At 42.3% G+C, this 25,210-nt stretch overlaps 1 long non-coding RNA gene across 3 annotated transcripts; it reads right to left on the reverse strand.

Annotated features, from left to right (window-relative positions):
- Positions 1-556: 556 nt before the first annotated feature.
- On the reverse strand, positions 557-24,208 carry LOC123837191 (uncharacterized). 3 transcript variants are annotated; one of them, XR_010413766.1, is made up of 7 exons: positions 21,853-24,208; positions 20,336-20,454; positions 20,194-20,251; positions 19,508-19,596; positions 7,559-7,600; positions 3,224-3,364; positions 557-1,624 (listed from the first exon to the last, which is right to left on the reverse strand). It is a non-coding gene; the product is annotated as an uncharacterized LOC123837191 (long non-coding RNA). The 3 variants fall into 3 exon arrangements; XR_010413765.1 differs by having other exon boundaries at positions 20,194-20,454; XR_010413767.1 differs by lacking the exon at positions 7,559-7,600 and having other exon boundaries at positions 20,194-20,454.
- Positions 24,209-25,210: the final 1,002 nt, after the last annotated feature.

The following is a 25,210-nucleotide window of genomic DNA, read 5'->3' on the forward strand; positions in this document are numbered from 1 at the left end:
AAGCTCACGTAACCTCTGTGCTATTCTTCCCTAAATCCATAACCCCAATTTCATTATGAGAAAAATAGCCACACCCACATTGAAAGATGTTCTACAAAATATCTAATATTCCTTAAAACTGTCAATGTCATGAAAAATAAGGAAAGACTGAGAAATTGTCTCAGCTCAAAGGAGACTAAGGAAACATGACAACTGAATGTGATGTGGAATGCTGGATGACTCTGGAACAGAAAAAAGACATGAGTAGAAGAACCAGGGAAATTCAAATAAAGTTTGGAGTGTAGTTAATAGTATTGTACCAATGTTGATTTACTAGCTTGGACAAACATTCTACAATAATGAGAGGTGATAACACTTAGTGGAAACTGAAACTGAGTAAGGAGTATATGAGAATTTTCTGTACTATCTTTACAACTTTTCTGTAAATCTAAAAATCACCCCCAAAGAAAAAATATCATTAAAGAATTTGTAATGTAACGTCTACATTAAAAAATATACTACATAGAAATAAACATAACAAAACTGCATGACCGTTAAGAGAAAATATAAAGCTTTTATTAAACAGTATTAAAGGAGACCTAAATAAACAGAGAAATTCCATTTCACGCACACGAAATTTGAATGTAATAAGGATGTTAATTCTCCCTAAGTTAATAAATCTGTTCAATGTAATTTCAACCCAAATGCTGGCAAAATTTTTCATGGACCTCAAGAAACAGATTCTAAAATGTATATGAAACAGCAAAGGGACAAGAAAAGCTAATTCCAGGGCACCTGGGTGGCTCAGTTGGTTAAGCATCTGCCTTCCATTTAGGTCATGATCCCACAGTCCTGGGACAATCCTGCATCGGGCTCCCTGCTGAGCGGGGAGCCTGCTTCCCTCTCTGCCTGCCCCTCCCCGTGCTTGTGCTCTCTCTCTCTCCCTGACATAAATTAAAAAAAAAGAAAGAATGAAAGAAAAGCTAATTCCAATGTCAAAGAAGAACAGAGTTACCATAAACCTATAGTAATAAAAACAAAACGATATTTTCACAAACACTGACAAAACCAGTGGAACATGATAAAAGCCCAGAAACAAACAAATATGAGTATCTGTATCTATATCTAGAGAGAGAGAGAGATGGTTAATTTTATGTGTTAATTTGACTGGGCTAAGGGATATCCAGATAGATGATAAAATGTTAATTTGGGGTGTGTGTCTGTGAGGATGTCTCCAGAAAAGATTAGCATTTGAATCCGTAGACTCAGTAAAGATCACCCACATCAGTGTGAGTGGGCATCATCCAATCCAATGAGGGCCTGAATAAAACAAAATGGCAGAGGAAGGGTAAATTTGCTTTCTCTTTGCTTGAGCTGGGCCATCCATCTTCTCTTGTCTCAGGAATCAGAGCTCCTGGTTCTTGGACCTTCAGACTCAGACTGGGATTTACACCATTGATTCCTCTGGTTCTCAGGCCTTTGGGCTTGGACTGGGCTTACACCACCAGCTTCCCTGGGCCTCCAGCTTGCAGATGGCAGACCAAGGAACTATTTAAGCTCCATAATTGTGTAAGCCAACCACTCATAATAAATCTTTTCCTCTATATCCATACAAATCCTACTGGTACTGTTTCTCTGGAGAACTCTAATACAGAGAGAAAGAGAGAGAGGGAAGAATGTTAGATGTGCTAATAGATAAATGAGTACATAAATAAGGGAAAGGGGGTCTAGCGGAAGGAGGGGGTTGAGGCTAAGATTGTAGGTAGCAAGGCCAGGAAAAGCTTCAGGAGAAGGTGACTTTTGAGTAGAGGCTTGAAGGGAGGGAGGGAGTGAGGGTGGGAGCTACACTGATATCTGGAGGAAGAGCATTCAGGCAGAGAGAACTGAAAGTACAAAAAGGCCCTGAGGCATGAGCGTGCCCGCTGAGTTTGAGGAACAGGGAAAAAGGCCATGAGGTTGGAGCGCAGTCAAATAAAGAGAAAAGTAGCGGAAGAATATAGTAGAGGTAGTGGGGGAAACAGACCACGTGGGGTCTCATGGGTCATACCCTACGGTAAGGTGGGAATGTTGGAAGGGGCATAATCTATTAAATTTGTTCTGGCTGTCCTGTTCAGCATAGACTAGTGGAAGGAGTAGAAGCAGGGTTGGTCCAAGATAGTGGGGCGATGAGAATGATTACATTCTGACTACATTGAAAATGTAGAGTTGATGGGATCGCTGACAGACCAGATATGGGAAAGAGGCAAGAATAGTTCCAAGGACTTTGACCTGAGCAATGAAAGAATGGAGTCATGATTAATGAAGAAAGGGAATAAACTGGAGAAGCAGTTTTAGTGGGAAGATCAGAGCTCGGTTTTGGACAGGTTAAGCTGGTAATGACTATAAAACACCCATGAGGAAAAGTTGATAGGCAGTTGGGTGAATGACTTTGATTTTCACTGGAGATCTCTTTGCTCGAGATACAAATTTGGGAGTCAACTTATCAAATACATGCCATTTAAAGCCATTAGACAGGCTCACTTGGGGTGATCCTAGATATTAAATAAAGTGCAACAGATCACTTTTGGATCTTGTTAAATTCAGATTCTGATTCAGCAAGTCTGGGGTGGGACATTTCTAACACCCTACCAGGTGAAGTTGACTTTGCTGGTTCCCAGGGTTGACTAGGAAGGACATAAGAGGTGAGTGTAGATAGTGAAGAAAAGAGATGTATAGTCTGAATCCTGAGGTTCTCTAACATTTAGAGGTTGGGGAATCAGCAAAAGGAGACTGAGAAGAGAAACTGAAGACAGCTTATATGGTCAGCTCTTTCATGGAGCTTCACACTAAAGGGAATGAGAGAGATGGGGGTATAATTGAAGGAGAAAAGAAGGTCAGAAGAAAGTCAAAATAAGATCTTTAAGGGTGGGAGAAAAAATAAAATATCTGTATTATAATGATAATAATCAGTAGAAAGAGAAAAATCAATGATGCCGAGAGAGGAGAATGCTAGAGCAATGTGCTTGATTGAGCAAGGGGGGCAGATTATAGTGCTTAGTGAAGGGGGTGGTTTCAGCCAAGGACACAGCACCCTCCATGGTTATAGGGCAGAATACAGAACACACAGGCTTCTAGAAGGGGAGAAGGTATGGGGTTGATGGGAGCATTTTTTTTTTTTTTTCCCATTGAAATAGAAGCATGATTATTAGCTAAGAGTGGGAATGGGGGAGGTTTGACACTGGAGAAGAAAGTATGAACTACTCACCTCCATCAGTAAGAGGATGACTGAGTTAGAGTCCCGGTATGAGTGCCGGGCAGTGTGAAGTGCCCACTTGAGATTAAGGGTCAGGAATGTAAAGTGAAGCCAGTCAACACAGTTGTTACTCTTCTCCAGCCACATTCAGCCCTGTAGACCAAAGCACAGAGTGAGCAGAGAGCTAGATAAGCACGACTCGGTGTAACCACAATAAATCAATTTTTAAAAGCATTTTGAGTCTCATCTGAGTCAACAACCACGCTAGATACTGGCATCACAGTAATAATAACAGTAATAATTATAGGACTCTCTCTGTATGCCAGGCACCGTACTAAGCTCTCTACTGTCATTTAAATCTTCACCAAAAAGCCTACAACAGAGAATGAATACTAATATTGTCACCGTTTTATAGATGAAGAAAAGAAACAAAGGCTAAGGTGGCTGAATAATGCTCAAGCTTGCACATCTAATAAAAGAAGTAACTGAAGAGTTAAACCCAGTGCTCTTGATCAGTGCAGAGCCTAGTGGGAGATACATTAGAATCGGGGTTAGTCCTGAGTCAGTCATGGTACTTGAAGGGGACGTATAGTTAGCCTAGGGGACACAGAGGAAAACCCCTTTTATTTTTTTTAAAAAGTAAACTAAAAAAGTTTTTAAACAAAAATAGGTAAACCCAAAGATTCTAATGGACATGTACATTTCCACAGGTATGAATGTATTGATCATCTGTGCTCTAGTCAAATAGCTGTCACTCAAATGTGACAGGAGTGATGCCTCTCCCAACTGGGGAGTGGCCCAGAATGACCATGATTCTTGTTCTGTGATGTCATGAGTCTGTTACCATGTGCAGGCTCCCCATAAATTCCCTCCTCGAAGATATTTTGAGAAACAACAAATTCCGGGTTTTGAGTGTGTGCCTTTATCCTGATACAGTTCCCATAACTTTGACAGGAGAGCCCATAATAGGCAAAATATGTAAAAAAGAAAAAAAAAAGGAGTTTTATTATGTTAAGTTTATTTTAAGTATTCCTAATGTAAAGGGTTGAAAGGTCTTACTCTCTTTTAGTGGCTTCTATGGAAAGATCTGGAAACTGATTCTGATTCTGCAATGCCTCCTTTAGAAGAATGGCTAAAAACTTCCAACAGAAAAGACTGGGCAGGACCCCTCTCTTAGCCTACTGGGTGCCAGGCTGGGCTGGTCAGTTTCCAGTTTCTACCCCCCGCCCCCGCCATTTGATAAAAACTCTGTTCAAAGTTTTAGCGATGATCTGACTTTCCAACACAATTCAAAAACAGGCTTCAAACTGTCTTTATTCTTTTTTTTACCCTAAATCAAAAAATAAAACTTCATTAACAGGTGAGTTTTCTGCGAGGCACGTTGTGGATTATAAATGAGGCCAAGAATAATAATAATGAATTTTTCCAGCTCTTGGCAGACCACCTCTAGAAGAGGTAACAGCAAATCCCCAGGCTTTCCAGCAGTGTGGAATTGCTAGGTGAGGCCCACCACCCTCCAAAGGTAAAGATTACCCATCAAGGCAACAAGAAAATTCGTAAATACATGGTAGCATAATTGGGAGCTGCTCCATCCACATAATTATGGGGGGTCCCTAAATCTGGCTCTCCAGACCTCTTACATAACGAATGTACTGGTTAGACTAGGTGTTCCAGAAGTGTGCTATGAATCAAGTTTCCGTTACAGAAGCAAGCTTCTTCAGATGGGCAGGAATGTAGTAGTGCTTAAGCTGGGATGTCATATCCAGGGCACCAGGCAAATGTGAAAATGTATGCTTTCCCTGAGAAAGGAAAAGAACCATAAAGATGCCATAAAAACCTGTGAAGTATGCTCTGAGGACCAAAGGAATTCCCGAAGTCCCTCCCTTTCTTCCAAGGTTGCTTTCCTGGAGGGAGTCTTTCACGGTCCACTTGTGTGCACATTCCAGTGGATCTGGGACCACTCACTGGTCAGGGAGTGCCTGCAGCCTCGACTGGCAACAACCAAGTTCTTGACAAGTTCTTATACACCTCTGAGTCAAGCCGTAGGGCGCTGTCCAGGTGCCAAGAACATTGAGTCTCCACGGTGGGGAAATCGCACCCATTAACATAACAAGATTAACTAGGAGGACAGGTGAGGTAACCTATGACTTGGTGCCAACCTGGCAACCCAGGCTGATGCTCGTGTATTAAAATGCCCTGCCTAGCAACAGCTCTGATGCCCTGTTAAACTGGCTGGAACTTACATATTTTGCTTGCTTAAATATTTTTCAGCCTCACACAGAAAGTCTTTAGTGGCTCGACTCAGAAAGAACACTAAGGTAAGATTAGAAGGAAAGGTTGTCAGTTCCCGAGCCTTTCTTCAGGGGAGCAAAGAGCTAAAATCATACAGTAATAATAAAGCCCTTTGGGAAATCACAAGAGAGCAGAATAAACAAACAGGTGAGCCAAGAGTGGATTTTCCCCTTGCTGGTGTGTTTCAGTATAATTGAAAAAACAAAAACAAAAACGGAGCCATCTCTCAAGTCCCTGAAAACTAAAGACTGACCCCCCCCCCATGTGCCCACAACTCTGAAATTTGCACAGTGGCCGGCTTCCCATCTCATTTGAGCACCTCCCCTCCTGGGTGCCTCTGTGTCTGTCCGGCTGACCTCCACCGGAGCATCAGAGAGAAAAGCTCGCTCCTAGTGTCTGCTCTTGGGCTCCTGGATGACCCCCTAGTCTGCTCCTCCCTGGAAAACACAAATGACTAACCTAGGTTGCCAGCTCATTTTGTTTCCACAATAGGACAGCTGCCTCATAAAAGTTTAGGAGTCCTAGCACATTGTTGAGGAGTCCAACTTTTTATTCTTAAGGAGAGTGGCAGTCTGGTCCAATTACAATGTGTGGATTTTTATAATTCAACTAAAGTCTGACACTATCCACTTGGAGATAGCATTAGATCCCACAGGTTAAGGGCTTGGTCCACAAGACAGCTCTCTCTCTCACACACACACACAGACATACACACACACACACACACACAGACTTCGACACCAATCACAAGTCCAGATTGTCACCTGTGCGTCTAACCAACTGGCTGTAGATTGGGGGTTCAGATAACCCCCTCATTGGGTTCTATTGATTTGCTAGAGTGGCTCATAGCACTCAGAGAAATATTTTACTTACTAGATCACTGGTTTATTATAAAAGGATATAACTCAGGAACAACCAGATGGAGAGATGCACAGGGCAGGTTATGGGGAAAGGGTGTGGAGCTTCCATGTCTTCTCCTAAAGGTCACTCTCCTCACATCTCCATGGGTTCACCAACCCAGAAATGCTCTGAACCCCATCCTTTTGGGGGTTTTTATGCAGACCTAATTACACAGGCATGATTGATTGAATTGTTGACCATTGGAGATTGAACTCAATCACCAGCCCCCTCCTCTCCCTTGAGGTTGGGGTTGGGGGGGTACTGAATGTTCCAACCCTCAGAATCACAGGGTTGTTTCCCTAGCAACCAGTCTCTATCCTTAGGTGCTTTCCAAAAAAAGTCACCTATTTAACATAACAAAAGACATCTTTATTGCTCTCATCACTTAGGACAAAGATCAAATATATATTTCTTACTCTGAGTCACAATATCACATAGCCCTTATAAATCGTGTCTCACATCAGAGAAAGGAGATGAGTGGCATGAGGGACCTCATAGCGGTTAAAACCTTTGATAAACGGACAAATAATTCCATTAAAGTAATTGGTGCAAAGGTCCTAAAGGAAAACATCTTAAGGAACTAGATTCAACAGCTATAATTCAAGACACTGAGTATATTGCTGAGGAAGTCTAACCTTGCTCAGCAGCCTAGTATTCTGTTGTGGAGTTTTCCTTGATAAGATGTTTCCTTAATGAACCGCAGGTACTCATCTTCCTAAACCTGAGATGCCTGAAAAATAGTATCACAACCAGAGAGTCATGAAAATTCTCTCTGCCCTAACCTCTACATAAGAGATGTCCTCCCGACCTCATCCTCCCTTAAGATACTTCTTCATTCTAGTTTAGCATTCTTTGATTTCAAGGAACAGAGGATCCCTGCTAAACTAGTTCTTCATAAAGGCAGGGAGGACAGGATTATGTAAAATTTAGATCTTCCACCAAACACAGAAAAGTCACATGCAGACTGCAGCTGGAAGCCCACAAGTTCTCAAGAATGGGGCCATTGCTCTGCCCTTTCTCCTTGCTCCTCTGTGCCTCATGGGTCAGCTTCTGCACATCCCTCCCACTCTCCTCACTGCAGTTGCCTTCTGGACTTCCTAAGAGGCAGAAGAGCACTCCTGGAGACTTCATGAACTAGCTTGAGAATTGCCTTACCTGAGTTGCCTTCTGGCTGTGCCACTCACCAGCTGCGTGACCCTAGGAAAGTGAACACATTCAAGTCTTGGTTTCCTCTTTTATCATCAAGACAGTGATATTTCCCAGCTGCTAGGATGAGCCGGATGCTTGGCCCAGAAGCATTTCCTAAGCATTAGCCATGATTATTATTGTTGCTGTTGCTGTTATTACTACTTGTGGTTACTGCTTCCCTCTGATTCCGTATTTGCCCATGGTTTTAGCTTGCCATACACAGCTGCAGCCCCTTTCCTCTGCCACCTTGAGATCTGGTTTCCCCCCAAAGAGCCATCTGGGTCTTACCGTAGTCAGTATCCCCCATCAAGCTGACCTTGGTTCCTGCCACAGTTCCATTAGCAATAGCCAGGCTATGCTACAGAAATGTGGTCACCTAAGCCCTCAGCTTCAGAAGGGCCTGTTGGTGAGGGGTGGTCCTAAGGAAGTGTATTTTGGATGAGACACATCCTAAAACATGCCTACTGCATTCTTCCATGACTTTTAAACAAGGCAAAATATGTTCAACATTTTGTTTTCCTATTAGGAGTCTAGCATATGTATTCCCAATGCTGTCAGTAAACACTTTTAATTCTGAGGGTTTCATATATCTATTTCCTTAATATTAGGGCAGAATTCTCTCAGAGGTTGACACTGAGCTTAAAATATCAGTTGGCCCTAATAAACATTCTTTTCTCTCTTAAAATCCACATAGTTCAACTCAGTGAGCCTTTTTCTGCTGGACACTTACCTACAATTACGTGATTGGTGTCAGACTCATTCCAGAGCATTGTTTCTTTTAATGCTAAGCAAAAATCAATAGTTTTCATTAATACACAGTTCTAAGTTCAAGATCCTCTATCTTTACACTGATTTTTTTTTTCCACTGATTTCTAATATGGGATTGGAAGTTGGCTGCTCTCACGTTATCAGCTCAGTGATCATAAAGGATGCTCTAATTGAGTATTAAACGCAGAGCTTAGCCATGTTTTTCCTCCATTACCCATGTGATTTAAGTGGCCTGTCCAGACATGCTATGACTGTAGGCACCCACGTTGCTTGGTCACCCGGGTTACTCTTGACGTCACGTCTACAGCTGACAAACACCTAAACCTGGGATCATTACAGCAGTACATTTGGGTTGGTTCCCATTAGATTCACAGGTACAGAGATGCTTAGAAGAAGAGATAACCTTCAGTAAGCAATTGGTTCAGGGTGGGGCCTAAGCATTGTTTTTAAATATGTCAATACTCAGGGGATTTAAAAATTATTTTTAAACTTAAAAATGAAAATAACCCACAGAGTGTAAAATTCACCCTTCTTAGTGTGCCATTCTCAGAATTTGATAAACATATGTAGCCATGCAGCCATCATCATAATCGAGATATAGAAAAATTCCATCATCTCCCAAAATCTGCACCCCCACCCCCCGCTTTATACCAGGCATCTCATTTTATTTGTTTTTTTAAGATTTTCTTTATTTGACAGACAGAGACACAGCGAGAGAGGGAGCACAAGTAGGGGGAGTGGGAGAGGGAGAAGCAGGCTTCCTACCGAGCAGGGAGCCGATGTGGGGCTCGATCCTAGGACCCTGGGATCATGACCTGAGCCAAAGGCAGACACTTCACCGACTAAGCCACCCAGGCGACCCCAGGCATCTCATTTTAAAACACTCCCCAGGTAATTGTGATGGAGAGCCATGCTTGGGAATCACTGACATGACACAATACATTTTACAAATGCAAAAGTTATGTGACTTATCCAGGGTCACTCTGCTCGACAGCAAAGACTAAGATCTAGGTCAAGCTTTCTAAAGAATCTTTGTCGGGCGCCTGGGTGGCTCAGTTGGTTAAGCAACTGCCTTCGGCTCAGGTCATGATCCTGGAGTCCCGCATCGGGCTCCCTGCTCGGCGGGGAGCCTGCTTCTGCCTCTGACCCTCCCCCCTCTCATGTGCTCTCTCTCTCTTGTTCTCTCTGTCTCAAAAAAAAAAAAAAAAAAATCTTAAAAAAAAAAAAAAGAATCTTTGTCCTTGGTGGTTCCCCTTAGTAAAAATAATCCTATAAAAAAAACAATAAAACAAAAAATAGCCATAAACTGAAACAAATAAACCCCGAATTAAGACAAAATGAAAAGAGAAAAAAAAAAAAAAAAAGCACATACATAATCCAGAGAATCCTTAAATTAGATCAGAAGCAATAGCGAACCAGAAAGGATTGATTGTACTTGATTCCCAGCACAAATTCTACTTTATTTTTTATTTTTGTAAAGACTCTCTGTATCCTAGCCAATGCTAAAATGTACCTGTGGGCAAATCACCTCTAAGCAATACCCTGAAACTTAATCTCCTTTTCTCTTACTTTCCCTGTGACCTGGACAATGGAAGGGGACAAATCTGGAGAAAGTACATGCCATAAATATGTCAGGGTGACTGGCACATAGACCTGATCCAATTATGGTCTTAATGATCAGCCTCTAAATAAAGCAGCTTTGCCTGCGTTAGATGAGCTTCCTAAAGATAGAAGCCATTTTGCTTTGAGAAGCAAACAGCCCCACCCAGGGGATAGGCCAAGCAAGACCAAGGAACTGTGAACCCCTAAATGTTTTTAAAGGGAAAAGCACTGGAGCGCCATGTGGGTGTGGCCCCATATGGCGGTACAGTGTGCGGGAAAGATCCCTGCTGGGGGCAAAGAGAGTCTGCTGCTTGGCTCTGCCTCTGCCAGAAGCCAAAGTCAAGAATCATTTGAAACCCTAGGCAGGGGGCGCCTGGGTGGGTCAGTCGTTAAGCATCTGCCTTCAGCTCAGGTCATGATCCCGGGGTCCTGAGATGGAGCCCTGCATCGGGCTCCCTGCTCCTCGGGAAGCCTGCTTCTCCCTCTCCCACTCCCCTCGCTGTGTCTCTCTCTGTCAAATAAATTAAAAAAAAAAAAATCTTTGAAACCCTAGGCATGAACTCCAAAGACAGAATGGTGTACAGTAGTCCTCCTTCTCACAATGTGAACCTTTCATGAAGCCTAAAGTAATTTTCCAGCTAGAGACCTTTTTTTTTCCTTCTTCTCCCTTGACTCTGTGCAAGAAATGATCCCTAACAGGGCCTCTCAATCCCAGTAGGTCTTCAAGAGTTTGGCCATCCTCAGGCCTGGATCCTAAGCAGGATCCTTCCTTTTCTCCCTTTGGTCATTATGCTCTCAGCGTCTTGCTGCAGGTGGTCTGTAAAGCCCTGGTTAGAACCCTTTCTGTCACTTTGAACACAAAGCAGTATTCACTGAAAAATCAACTTCCTAAACAGTAGCCTGGCTCTCCCTGAGTTGTATAGCCTGACGTTTAAGTCCCCGGATGCTGACACCCAACCACCAGAGTCTGAATCCTGATTCCACTATTTCCCTACTGCATTAGTGGCAAGTTACTTAATCTCCTTTGGGTCTCAGTTTCCTCATCTGAAACTCGAGTGCAATAATATTACCTGCCTCAAAGGGGTGTTGTGTGAAAATGAAAGTGTTTAGCCCTCTGCTTAGCACAGAGGAGTACTATTATCTCAGGGAAACTTGGAGTATTTTAGCCCATCATGACTCCCTTAGGAAATATTGTATCTGAAATATCTCTTGCTAGGGACAGGCAACCGAGAACCAGCAGTTACAAGAAATGTATTACTGATAGTAAATATTTAACTTAAAAATAGTCTTTGTAATGCTTCCCCCAACTATTTTAAAATATAGAAAAATGAGCAATTTGCCCAGAATTTTAAAGAGTCAGTGGCAAAAGAAATGTTCTTCTCAATGCCCATATGTTTTGGCCATTGTTCTTCCTACGAGGACACATCACGTTTCCAGCATTCTTAACAAACCACGGGTAGATTTTAGAGTGTCTGAATTTTAAAACAGACCATTTTTATTCATCATCCTTGCTACCATTAACTGTGCCACACAAGACAAATGTATTTTCCATGTGCTGCTGAGGCACATATATGTGAGTATTAATGTTTGTGCTATTTTTAATTTCCCTGTAGTTTCCCAATTTTCTATGCCATGTACCTCAGGAATACTGAAAAAGGTACCTGTGTGGAATGAAAAGCAAAATTACCCTACATTCAGGCTCTGCTCCTTCTTCAAATTTGGTTTGAAAGGGGGAGAATCAGGTGTGCTACCCAAGGCTGCCACTTGTTGGCAAGGGAGTGTTTCCAGAAGCACGGTGTGAACTGACTATGCTAGATGAGCTCTCCATACTCTTTTTACCTGAGATTTCTTCCATTGCATCTCACAGAACAACAGCATAAACAGACGTAAGAAAAGATTCAGAAGTGTCCTACTGAAGAAAGGACATGGCTTTGGAATTAAAAGGAGCTGGGTTGGAATATCCCAACTGCCACCTACTAGCTGTGTGACCTTGAGTTAGAGACTTAGCCTCGTTAAGCCTATTTTACCATCTGTCAAATAGCTGCAGCAGTGTCGTGAGAACTGGATAACAAACATGAAGTATTGGTACATAGTAGATGCTTGCAAAATTGAAGTGTTTATCATTGTGAAACTCCACCTCCGTCCACTAGCATTAAGCCACCTTGCATAGATAGAACTGAGTTTTTAACTGAGTGAAAAATCAAGCTCTGTGAGGTTAGATTCTGCCCTAACACAACGGCATAGCTAAAAGTGAACAACTCCCAAGCCACACCTCCAGAAAGAGCTCAAAAAAGGATTATTTGTAGCAGAGATTGAACCAGATGAACAAACAGTAGCAAATATGGCAGGCGAAAAGTTAATATTCAAATGTATATTTATAATTCCCATATAGAATAACATCCTGTTCAGGAAGAGAGGTAACAATTTATTAACTAGACTGAGATGCCTTTAAAAAAAAAAATCACTATTGCTCCTTAAAAGATTAGTTGCGTGGCTTTTTCCATTTTCACTTGACTTGTTCTCTGTATGTGATCAGACTAAAAGCTAGTTGGAGCTAGTTTTCTCAGAGCTAGTAAAACTTCCTAGATCAACATGGAAAAGTTAATTAATCATAATAGCCATTCAGAACATTGTGTATGCACCAAATGAGAAGACTTATTTTCTTAGTGGGATGTCAAACTTGTCTCACTGTATTCCCAATACCAACATTATTTGAATTTCTTTAACCTGGCCAAGAAATAAAGAAGAGACAAGAATTCCAGTACAAAGAAATGAATGATATTACCCTTAAATGCAGAGGCATCCCAGCTGATAAATGGGTGTAAGAGCGATATGATATATTTCCAGGTGAAAAAAAAATAAGTCTAAAACCGTTACTGATGAATACTGAGTATATATATCCAAAAACACAATTCTATATGCCTTGTTTAAGCCATTTTATCTGAAGAAAAGTACAGCATCCATGCTATAGTAGAATAAGAAAATTACCTGAAGGAGAAAACTTATCTACGATCAACCACAGAATCTCTCTGGCATGTTACTGGGCTTCACAAAGAGCTGTAAACAATTAATTTGACACATGGGGGATCATTTAACTTTCAGTACAGATTTTAGTAAGTGAAATGAAAGATACATAGTCATTACAACTCCACAAATGCTTATTTTGGGGAAGTTACAGAAGTAGGTGTTCAGCAGAGTGGAGAAAATGAACACAAAATGTTCCCAGCTTCAAAATGAGCCCAAATCATGTGCTAGGATATGAGGTCAACATAGATGGAGGGGAAATAAAACTGGTGGGGAGAGTAAAAACTGACAAAAATCACAGTTTTTCACAATATCTCAGAATCTTAAAAGTGTGGACCCCTGACTCAGCAGTTCCATACTTATAAAAATTTATAATCAGAATGGCTATGTAAACCAATCCACACACAAAAATATAGTTCTAGCATTTTTTATAATGAGGAGAAATTGGAAACAAATAGAATTTCTAATGATAGGAGATTCGTTAAATAAATTGTCATACCCTGAAAAGGAATAGTACACAACCCAGAAAAATTGTGCTTTGGGAAAAAATTCACTGAGTTGGGGGAAATAGCTATGAAATGTATTTAAGGGAATAATGTAAGATGCAGAAGAGCATACACTGTATGATATCAATTTTGTAACATCCATATGTAAATATGGATATGATAGAAACATTAGGACTGCACCCTCCATACCCCTGAAAGATGGTCCCTGACGTCCACAGTTTGTTCGACTAAAACAAGATGAAGATGAGGATGGTCATGAGCCATTAAAGAGGTCCCATTTCCCTTTTCAGACTGTTCCTGAACACCAGGAACATGAATATCAGAAAGACTATATATTTTTGCAGATACCAAATGAATATATCAGTAAGTACCACCTTCTTAGCTCCCAAGTAAATAGATGAGTAAAAGTTCATAAAATATTTGCAAAAAGGGGGACATAAAAGAATAGCCCAATGTACTCCTGACATCGTCACTTCATCCAAATTAATTTGTACCAGAAGAACAATTACAAAGTCTAACTGAAAAATAAACCAGTTATTTAAATCTAGGACATCTGTTGGGAACACACATAAAAATGCAACCAGGCTAAAGGAAATGCCCAGAGTGTGCCAGTTCTTGCAGGAGCGATCTTTCACTTCTATGTACAAAACTCAAGTTCCTGCTAATCTTTGGTGCCATAAAAAATGTACCATACATCGTGAGACAAATCACCGTAAACACCGTGTGCTGTCATCCCGTGGAAGCATGGAAGGCCACCTGTTCCTTGTGCAAAGGACACAGACATGGGCTGGGGCCTGAAAGTGAGACGCGGACCCAGACGAGGGTTGAGTCAACCCGTGTGGGCCTCCCATACCACAGGATTTTATTGCTCAAGCTCCGGGGCCACTTGCTCAAAATTAGACGCCGCAGTCAGAGAGGAGGAGGCTAAGGAAAGATAGCACTGGTTAAATGACTCTTAGGCTGAGCCTTCTGAGTCTCCAATAATCTTCCAAGGAGACCACACTTAGGAAGCCGGAAGATTTCTACATTGTTGGCAGTGGGCAGCGAAGACTTCAAGCTTTTAAGATAAAAAGACTTGGGTCCCCTTCCAGTTCATTTATTAGTTGCTGAGTTTATGCAAGTCTCCTCTCCTCTCTGATTCTGTTTTCTGAGGCATAAAATAGTGTTAATAATATCTACTTGGCAAGGGGTTTGTGAGGATTAAAAGATACATTATATGTAAAATGCCTGGCATGATGCCTGGCATACAATAGATGATTAATAATAGAACCTTTCCACTTGTCTTCTTTTACCACCTTCTCTTAGTTCTATTTATTAGTTGCTTTGAAAGAGTGAGAAAGTAGAGGAGAAGGAGAAAGAGAACAAAGAGAATTATTTTAGTGAGTTCAGACATTATAAAAATCTCCCAATGAACTGACAGATTATTACAGACTCTAGAGGTTTGCTATTTATGTCTAGTTGCCAGTTAATGTTGTGTATGTGTGTGTGCCTTTCTGCAAGGATTATAATGTTGGCAGGTTGTTTAACTGCACAAGTTTGTGCGCATGTGTGTTGTGTTGACTTGTGTTAACTCATTTTTATTTTGTTTATAGAGTTAGGGAAATAAAACCCAGAGACAAAATCCATGGGCATTTTGCTAGAGATCAAGAACAACTTGAGACCTTTCTAGGCAGAACTCTATAGGAACCACCCAAAGAGGTGGCTCAATTTTAGTGCATTCGCACGAAGCAAATGGGCTAGGGGAGATTGAAAGTCTGAATTCGCAGTGTGACTTATATGTGGACATCTATACAGTAAATTTATTCATTTAACAAATATTGATTGGGAAGCTATCCCGTGCCGGAACTGAGCTACACCTGTGTGCCAGGACTAGACCAGAGGCGTGGATCCTCACCAAGCCATTAATTGCAGCCGGTCTCCTAAGCAAGAGCTGTAAAAGCACAAAGCCATTTTCCCAGCTGCTTTCCTGCCCTCTCCAATGAAGTGTCACCATCTGGGGCTAATCTGACACTTGACGCCAAACCAGACGTTCCAGAATATAATGTTTCCCAGCTTGTAAGGATCACGAAGGAAGGAACAACTCAAGGTTTGGTTACTCGTGCAAACGGTGAGGACTGTGGATCCTGCAGCAACACAACGACCTGGTGGCTGGTCCCGGGAAAGCCACTTGGCGTCAAGTATACTCGTCCCGTTTGAGACATGTGTAATCTCAAATCACTGCAAAATATGTTTCCAGGCTGCTGAGCCCTGATCTGAACGCTCCTGAAGTGCACGGCAACTCCTTTGTGCCAGTGGGGGACTTCTAAGCAAGTAAGATATTTCTCCCCAAGACTTGTCAGATTTGTGAAGGAAACTACTTTACAATTGTCAAAAATTATTATAATTGCACCTATTTTTCTGCAACTAGAACTTGTCAGCATAATAACCAGGTAGATCACAGTTATCAACACTTTTGTGGAGGGAACTTTTACCTGGCCTGTTTACCGGTTCCTTCAGTAATTAGAATCTTGCTCGCTAGTTCTCCGGCTTTGGGGACATATATCACCCCTCCCTATTTCTTTTCAAAGCACTATTTTGTTGAAAGAGTTTTAGGTAAAAGAAAAAACTGTTATGATTTCATAAGACAGCAAATAAGAGTGATGTAGTATTCACAGAAACAATTTTTTTCCAGGGCTTGTTTTCCTTTTAGAAATTTTTTGACAGAGAAGCAAAGAGAAGCAAAACTTTTTAAAACTTACAAACACTTCCATCTAGAAGTACCGTTAACATTTTAGTGTCTACCCTCTGGTTTTATACATATACACTAGACACCTACTTATTTCCTGGAACCAAAACGGGGTCACACTCTCCATGATGTTACATATCCCGTTTGCCCATGGGCCACTCAATGTTCTCCTGCATCATCATTTTTAATGGCAGCATAGTATTCCACTATATTATGCTCGATTTAACCAATAGAAGCATACGTTTGTGGCCTTGAGATAAATGATGCCTTGAGAGCTTCAGCTTTTAAACCACCTGTCCCTCTTGGCTATTCTGGAAGTTGTATTCTCCGCTGGTATCTGAATGTGTTCCTCTGCTCCTGGCTCCCTCGTGGTCAGTCCCCAGGGGGAGACTTCCAGTTGATTCAGGGGTTAATTGAGCTCAGGAAACTAAGTAAGTCCCCTGTTGTCATTCGGAAGAGGAGAACTACAACATGAATTAGGACATGACTTGTTACTGACCCAACACAGTGAGTTTCAGAGTATGTGAAATTTCTGAGTGGATTTTCACTCAGTCGACTAATATTGGTACAGCCCACTGTGTACGCCAGGCATCATGCTCCCCGCTAGGGATACGTTAGAGAACTAGACCAACTTGAGCTTAGGCTCTTCCTCACGGAGCTTACATTTTTTGACAGTTTAACAATTTTGAAAAGCCAAGAAAAGCAAAAAGCAGCCTCAAATCTTTGTTGTTGTTGCAAGTCAAGTGGGATGGAAATCACACACTACAAATACATGAAACGATCACACAAGACGTAAGATTCCTTTGTAAACTCAAAATTTTCCATTTTCTAAAGATCACATGCTCTGTATACTGAACATTACCTAAAAGATCAGAGTGTACAGAAAAGACATTCTCTAACCTTAGTTATGGAATAGAAGAGATACCTTAATATATTTGAATTATAGAAAACAAATTCCCTAGAGCTCAGGAGGCATTTGCCCAAAGAGTAAATGACAACATTTTAGACGTGAATTGACCCCAGGTGTAAAAGCAGTCGTGGAGGTGTGAAGAGGCCACACATCATGTTGATCAAGCGGAAGCTATTGAGAAGACAGTGGGAACTGGAACATCTATGAATATGGGAATAACTGAGTAAATTATGAATCACTCATTAGGGATACTATTATGCAGCCAGTAGCTAATAGAATTCTATTAGCGTAAGCTTGTATTTACTGACTTGGGAAGATATGTGTGGTACACATCACAGGGAGTAAACAAAGCTACAGAGTACTGCATATGGGATAACAATGCTATTTTTCTTGCTTTAAAAATAAGAAAGCAGAAAGTGGTGTGTCTGTCCATACATTTGAATACACTTGGATAAATAGGAAACAAGTGTGGAAGACTACTTAACTAACAATACCGATTATTTGGAATAAATGGAGCAGAGCTGAGACAGGGAGACAATTATTTCATAAACCGTGTCTTGTCACAATGATAAGGTGCTGGCATCGTAATTTTTTCAAGTAGAAAAATGGAGAAAAAGTTAGAAGGTGGCTGGGACTGAAAACATATCCTTGCTGTTATAATAATCAGCATTTATTCAGAAAGCACTTCTTGTTTGCAACAAGAGAGCACAATATTAGATTCACTACCCGACGGTAATCTAACTGGGGATATAAGGCCTATTCATGTGAAAAGGTTCATATTTTCGTGTTGAGAACAGAGTTGGCTTATTTATACTTATTTTTGGAAACGAGTGGAACAAAAGTGCTGCAATGAGTGAAGTTTGGATGTGGCATCATCTTCACCTCTGCCACTCACTTGCTATATGAACTTGGACGAGTTCCTTCACATCTCATCTGTAACGTGATCTCTTAGGCACTTCACTACTGGCATTGAGGAAGAAAACATCTGGATGCAAAGCAATTAGCGCTGCATGGACTGGCATGACAAGCATGGCCCCCTCTCTCAGCACTGAACTTGGGCTCCTCCAGGGGCTACTCTTTGAAGTTGAGCCCCTAGCTCCAAGGTCATTAGAAGACCTCTGGGAACCAAATCAGCCCCCACACCCAGTTTCAGAATCCTTGGCTCAACACAGGCCCTGGGGTCCAACGGTCAATATGCAAAACCAGGTAACCTTTGCTCAGGGCGCTAAGTTGCAAATCATTGGTGTCCGGTCCCTAATGAGTGCTAGTGGAAAGCCTCAGGACAAAAGTCATCATCCCCAAATTCCAATTCTAAGCTTCTCTCCGGCTGGGCTTAAGGCCTGGGGCGGTTCCACCCAGGTGGCAGGCCAGTGCCATCAGACCACAGTATGTCCTGTGTGGTGGCTGAGGAAAGTGGGGAGGAAGAGCCGAAACAGTCAAAGGACTGGATGTTCATGGGAACTGGGCAGGGAAGAAGGGGGAATACCAGGCGAGGCATTTGCAATTACCTCTGGTAAGGCATCAGCAAAATCTCACCAGCGGGCCCTCACCCCGGGAGCTCCCCATCCACGCTGCACTTCACAGGGGTCCCACTTTGGAAGAAATGCTCGGGAGAAAGAACATGGTGTGCAGTCTTTCCTTTCACCTGATATATTTAACAGTACTGCATTTTTCTTTTTAAATATAAAGACTGAATTTTGATTACTGAGGCAGTCTTCTGGCCTTGTGTCATGCTACTTTCCCTTCATCCTCAGCTTTTGATCGTCACAGTGCCAGATGTTATAAAGGAAAAGAACAAAGACAAGGTCCTTTAGGGACTGACAAAACTCCCATCTCAATGTGAGCAAGCAACGGGAAATAAGATCTATGGAACACAGCGGCTGAGGAAGTGTATTTTAGGGGTGGAGGTGGGAGCTCCACGTACTGTGTGGGAAGACTGAAGCAAGCTGCCAATCAAAATCTCCTCAAGGTTATTTAGCAGGAGGAGGGAGAGAAGAGGGGGCGATGGATCGTTTCGTGAGTTGAGCACCAGGGGAATACCCTGTAAATGAGAGAATGCTGAGAGGTAGAAGCATGAGTGGGCAGCTGCATGTCTTCTGCCACCACCACCCCCATGACGCTAGCTTATCATCTGCTAAAACCCCATTAACCGTGAAGCAGTCACGCTCCAAATGAGGCATCCCTAAAAAACATCTGATCTGTAGACTTAGGATCTGCTCCGGAGACAAATGCCCTTGCATAAAAAATGGTTTTTAAAGAACTAAAACTTGAGGAAACTTGATTATCTGATCAGGCTACTGACTTGTTCTTAAGTTAGGTTGTGCTGTACCTTTAAATAGTACCCAGGCGAGGAAATATATTGTTGTGGAAAGAGCACTCACCTGAGAATGTAGAGACAGGCACCCTCCTTTTCCCAGTTTGCAAATCAGAAACTCTGGGCCCTGGGGCAAGTCTCCCAACTTGTTCAGTCCTTTAATTCCCCACCGGGATTAAAAAAAAAAAAAAAAAAAAACGGACTAAGTCATCTCTCAATACTCTTTTCACTCCAGAATTCTGTATTTTGGCAAAGATCACTAGACAGAGACTAATGTTTTAATGGGTTGGCTCCAGTGATTCAGCACAAATGTGTTAAGCTATCCACTATTGAGCCCTACTGGTTTAAAAGAATCCGGCTGGTTAGTAAAAGTGCGTTGGTTCTTGGAAGCATGCAATGCACCTGGAGAATTGGAATCATTTTATAAACATGCTATGACTGTGCTTTTTACTTAATCTACACACCATGAAACGTCCCAGGGGGACAGCTCAGTGCAGTGGTGGCTTTAGAATGACAGAGACCCGGGTGCCTGGGTGGCTCAGATGGTTAAGCGTCTGCCTTCGGCTCAGGTCATGATCCCAGGGTCCTGGGATCGAGTCCCGCATCGGGCTTCCCGCTCCTTGGGAGCTTGCTTCTCCCTCTGCCTCTCTCTCTCTCTCTTTCTCTGTCTCTCATGAATAAATAAATAAAATCTTTAAAAAAAAAAAAAAGAATGACAGAGACCTCTCCGATGCAAACTCAATCAGTTCTTACCTTTGTGAACTGTGGCGAGGCACTGAACTTCTCTTACTCCTGAGTTTCTTGTCTGTGACTAGGAGACAATGAAGGCCACGTTGAAGGGTTAGGGTGAGGAGCAGGAACCCCAGCTTTCCACGGAGCAGTGCCGCAGACTAACCTAGTAGGAGTATGTGAAGCACTGGGCTCGGACAGGCCAGGTTCAAGGGTTTGTTTCATGGTTTCTTAGATATGCTCCTGTTTGAAAGTCACTTAGTTTCTCCAAGCCTTGGCTTCTCCCTGTGTGAGATGGGAATAATAACATTTAATACATACAATTACTGTTTGTTAAGAGTGTAGCATAGTTCATGGCACTTGGTAAGGACTTGGTAAGAGCAATTACAGTGCATTAACCCCAAATTCTGAATTGGCCTAATCTGGACACAGTAGCTGGAGTTACAAAGGGAAGGGGTCTTGTAAGAAAACAATTCTAATCTCCCTAGAAGATGAGCTACTGTTACATAGATGTTACAAAGTCCATTATGTTGAATTTATGTATTAATAGGGACCCCAGTGAAAGTAAAGGTCAACGTTGTTTTGATTTGCATATTGTTCTCTTTATGAAAAGGACTTCTACCTAACCTTTTATTTGTGAAGTTATTTCAGTATTTGAAATAAAAATACAACCATGGTATTTTCTTGACACAGTTGGGGTTAAGAGGAATTAAAAGCACACTTACTTTGAGGCATTAGGTTCTTTGGTGAGGAGCAACAAATATAACTCTGGTTCAACTTATTATAAGGATACTGGTGAGCACAACACATCAGACTGATGGAAGACTGGAGAAACAGGTTTAGAGGTGGGACAGGAACCAGGACAGGGACTCCTGGCTGAGGCAGTTCCTTCCCTCCTTACATCAGTATTGAAGAGAGAAAGGCCAGTTGCCCATGGCTTAGATCCTAGAAGGCCTTCCCTTCAGATCCTTGCCACAGGAAGATTCTGGCCAAAAGCTACTTCTGGAATCACCCACAATGGGGGAGAAGCAAATCCCCCCAAAGGAAAGAGGGATGCTGGGGGATCAACATCAACAAGGGTCCACTGCAGAGTCAGACAGACCTGCCTCCACATCCGCGCCTGCGGCTTGCTACGCAAACTGCTCCACTTCCCCAAGCCTGTCCCAAGATGGAGGTGACAGGACAGCTCTCCAAGGTTGCTTTGAGATATAAGTGTAGCAGTGCTTCGAAGCACCCAGCATAGCGCCTGTCACGTAGAGAGTATGTCCATTAGCTTCCCCTAAATCACACCGTCCTCTCTTATTTTGTTTGCCTTTTCTCTCTTAGTTTCATGTATATTTATTTGTTGCATGTTTCATACACTCATGCATATTCATATTCTATTTTAAGTGCGTGCTTCCAGAGAGAAGAGATCATGCCTCACTTTCAACAGTGCCATTTGCTGAATAACTGACGATGAGAGTAAGAGGGAGGCATTGCCCGAGTGATTATTTCAAATATTGTTTTGAAATTTGTTTATACCTCCATAATATGGTATTTATAAACGTAGTGAATGGTCATAGTTATGCTTGAGCTGTAGGCTTCCATTTTCTTTCCCATGGTCATGCTGAGGAACTCTGATGACACATAGACCACATTGTCCGTACAAGGCTTTTGATGACAGAATGATTGGCACAGCCTTACCTTCCTAAAGAGTTTGCTGATTCACTCATTCCATTTTTAAACATCAGCAGATTGGCATTGGTGACATCTGCTAATTATTTGGTCTGACTCGTGGCGAGCGTGAGACTTCCACCGGCAGCAGTCAGAAAGACATAAGCAATGTGAGGTTAATACTACCCAGTCCGTGACCAATTTGTAGTAATGAGTAGCCTTATCTAGTTTCCTGTGTTCCCCAGAGGTATCATTATTTATCATGCGTGGGAAACCTAGCTGTCAGAAGTGTAGCATAAACCTGACGAGACTGCATCTAACTTCATTCAGGAGGAAGGTGCCTTGTCTTCCTATTAATAGCATAACAACTCTCAAACTGCAATGGTCCATACAACTGCATGTTTAAAGCCTTCTACATCTCTCTTAGGGTCTCCTCTCAACTGTCATTCCAGTTTAAACCATTCTGAAGGAGAGTGGAAAATGACCTTTCTTGCTTCCTGGTACCAGGTTTAGAGAAGTGTCCCCTCAAATGGCCTTTTTCTTTTTTTTAACCATCATCATGTGACTAACACAGCTTCATTAAGACAGATTAGTAATGCTTCCTGGTTTAATTCAGAGTGAATTAAATCACACCTAATAAGCTAAGTGTTGTTTGCTTTTGTAATGCTCAGTGAAGATGAGAGAGGCAGTGGCCTCCGACCCGGGTAGTAGCCACGTTTGTTAATCCCTCATTCAACACTTTAGGTCACAATGAGGGTAGGTTTTCACCATGGTGCTTGCAATCTCCCAAAGCAAACAACAGGAGAATGCTTTCTGTCCCCTGCTTGCTCCTTGCCTGCTACTGCAGTAGATGACTCAGCACAGGGACCTTCCAGACAGGAATAGAGAAATGGGTGTATCATCTGCTAACGGCCCCTAGAAAGCCACAGATTTTGTGGGACTCACATATCAGGTTGGAGCTAAGTATGGAAGGGTCCGGTAAATGAATGGAGAGGAACACTCTCAGTAATAGTCAGCCCTGCTGGGGAAAACAGCGGACACCCTGGGCCATGGGTCTTGTTGCTCACTGGGGAGCCTTCTGGGGCACCCCAGCCACTGCTCTTTGTCTTGGCTACACCAGGTTCCTCCTGCCTCAGCACAGGGACACCCTGCTGCTCCCTCTGCCTAAAATGCACCCCAACCCCCCTCACGCACTAAACCCTACCTGTCTTTCAGAACTGAGCTGAAAGTTCACCTTGATGGGACAGACTGAGTCAGGATTCCAATCTTCTCACACCACCTGGTTCTTCTCCTTCCAGGCTCTTATTACAATTGTAATTGAAAATTTAATCACAGAAATTGTTGCTTAATGAGTTTGTCATCGCTAAAATGGTAGTCCCCCACCCCTGGAAGGCCTAATTTATGTTTGCATTTCAATTTTCCATATACATGGCAGGGGCACAATACATTTTTTTTTTTTTAATGAATGAATGAACCCTGAATTGAAAACTCAGCATTCTTTAATTTTACAACCCTTCTGCTGGTTTTGCAGCTAAACCAGAACCAGGTTTATTATGGAGTTTAATTCCAAAGATACCCCAGGGAGGGAAAGCAGAGAATGTAGGGAGGGGATGGCCGAATCAGGTCAGCATTCTCTTCACTCGGCTTCATCCAGGAGCAGCTGTATGCTAATGTAATTAAATGCCAAAGCAAGCCTGCAGAAACATTTCTTTCTACAAACTTCCCTAACTGTAGAAAGAGTGGGAGCTCTTTTCAAGCCCCGCCTACTTTTTACTGTTTGCCGTAATACTGACCCACCGTTCAAGACTAACATTTGTTTATTGTAACACCTGCATTTAGGACAGAAGGTTAGGTACTGAGTCAATGCCCATTGCTTTGTATGACCAGCAGCAGTGCTTCTCACTGGGCATAAGATACTCTGAGGTTATTTTCTCTGTGTCTTCTTCTGGAAATAAGCAATAATTGTGACTCTCCATTTACAGGTGGAGGAAATGAGCACAGGTAAATCTGGAACCTGTGACCACTGTCATACAGAGCTCCAGTAGCAGGCAAGACTGGGTCACCTCTAGAGCACCTGGAGGGAAATCCCAGGCCTCCAGGCAGTTTCCAAGGCCTGCAACTGATCGCAGATCCTGTTTCCCTTCCATCGGCTAAAAGTAAAATAAATACAAGTTACAGCCTGACTACCTTCTGAAATAATCCTGTAATGGTTAGTAAGGGAAAGAAGACAAAGTCCAGATGTTGACCTTTTTTTCTCTGCTTACTGTGAGTTGAATGCGTGGAGTGGAAGTGCTTTCTCTTTATGATGAAGCCCTGTATTAGAAAAATAGTGGGATACAGACCACGCAGGACAGTTATAGCAGGACATGGACGAAGACGCGGAAGGACAGGAATCCATCTATCTGAAACACAGCAAGAGAGAGGGAAGACTTTTTAGGGGCAAAAGCCACACGTAGATGCATTGTTTTAAACAAAACATTGGTTTCTTATTCATTTTTCAGTAAACGTTTATTGAAAACTGGCCATACATCAAGCTCTGTGGATACAACGAAAACAAATTGAAACTCCTGGTCTTTAGGCTTTTCGTTTCAGGACAGGCGGCAGATAGAGGATGGGAGGAAAGACAATACGCAAGTAAATAAGCAAACAAGAGAATTTCAAACAGCAATAAGCGTTACGGTAATGATCCACCAGGGGTAATATGATGAGAGTGAGTGGAGGTGGGGGTTTACTTTGGGTCTGTGCTGTCCAGCATAGCAGCCGCTAGTCACATGGGGCTCCTGAGAATTCAGCTGGTCCAAATTAAAATGCCATGTAAGAGAGATGGCAATTTCAAAGACTTAGTATAAGAAAAAAAATGTAAAATATCTCATTAAATTTTGTATACTAATTGGATGTTGAAATGATATTTTAGATATATTGGATTAAATCAAAATATTACAATTAATTTCCCTTTTAAAAATTTTATGTGGCTACTAGAATATTTACAGTTATTGGGGCACCTGGGTGTCTCAGTCAGTTAAGTGACTGACTCTTGATTTCAGCTCAGGTCATGATCTCAGGGTCATGGGATCAAGCCCCGCGTCAGCCTCTGCACTGAGCATGCAACTTGTTTAAGATTCTCCCTCTGCCTCTACCCTGCCCCTCCTCGCTCACTCACTCTCTCTCAATAAATAAATTAAAAAAAAAAAAGAATATTTACAGTTACATATATGGCTCACATTTATCTCCCCTGGTATGTCTACTGGGCAGCATCGTGTTAGAAAGTGTGTGCAGGGAAGGCTGCCGAGGAGGTGATAACACACGGAGGAGGGACTGGCCATGTGAAGGTCTGAGGGCAAAGAGGTGCAGACAAGGGGGACAGCGGTTGCAGAGAACCTGAGGTGGG

This window comes from Mirounga angustirostris, unplaced genomic scaffold, assembly GCF_029215605.1.
Source record: "Mirounga angustirostris isolate CCGP_5_RB_7025 unplaced genomic scaffold, mMirAng1.0.hap1 SCAF_8, whole genome shotgun sequence".
NCBI lineage: Eukaryota > Metazoa > Chordata > Mammalia > Carnivora > Phocidae > Mirounga > Mirounga angustirostris.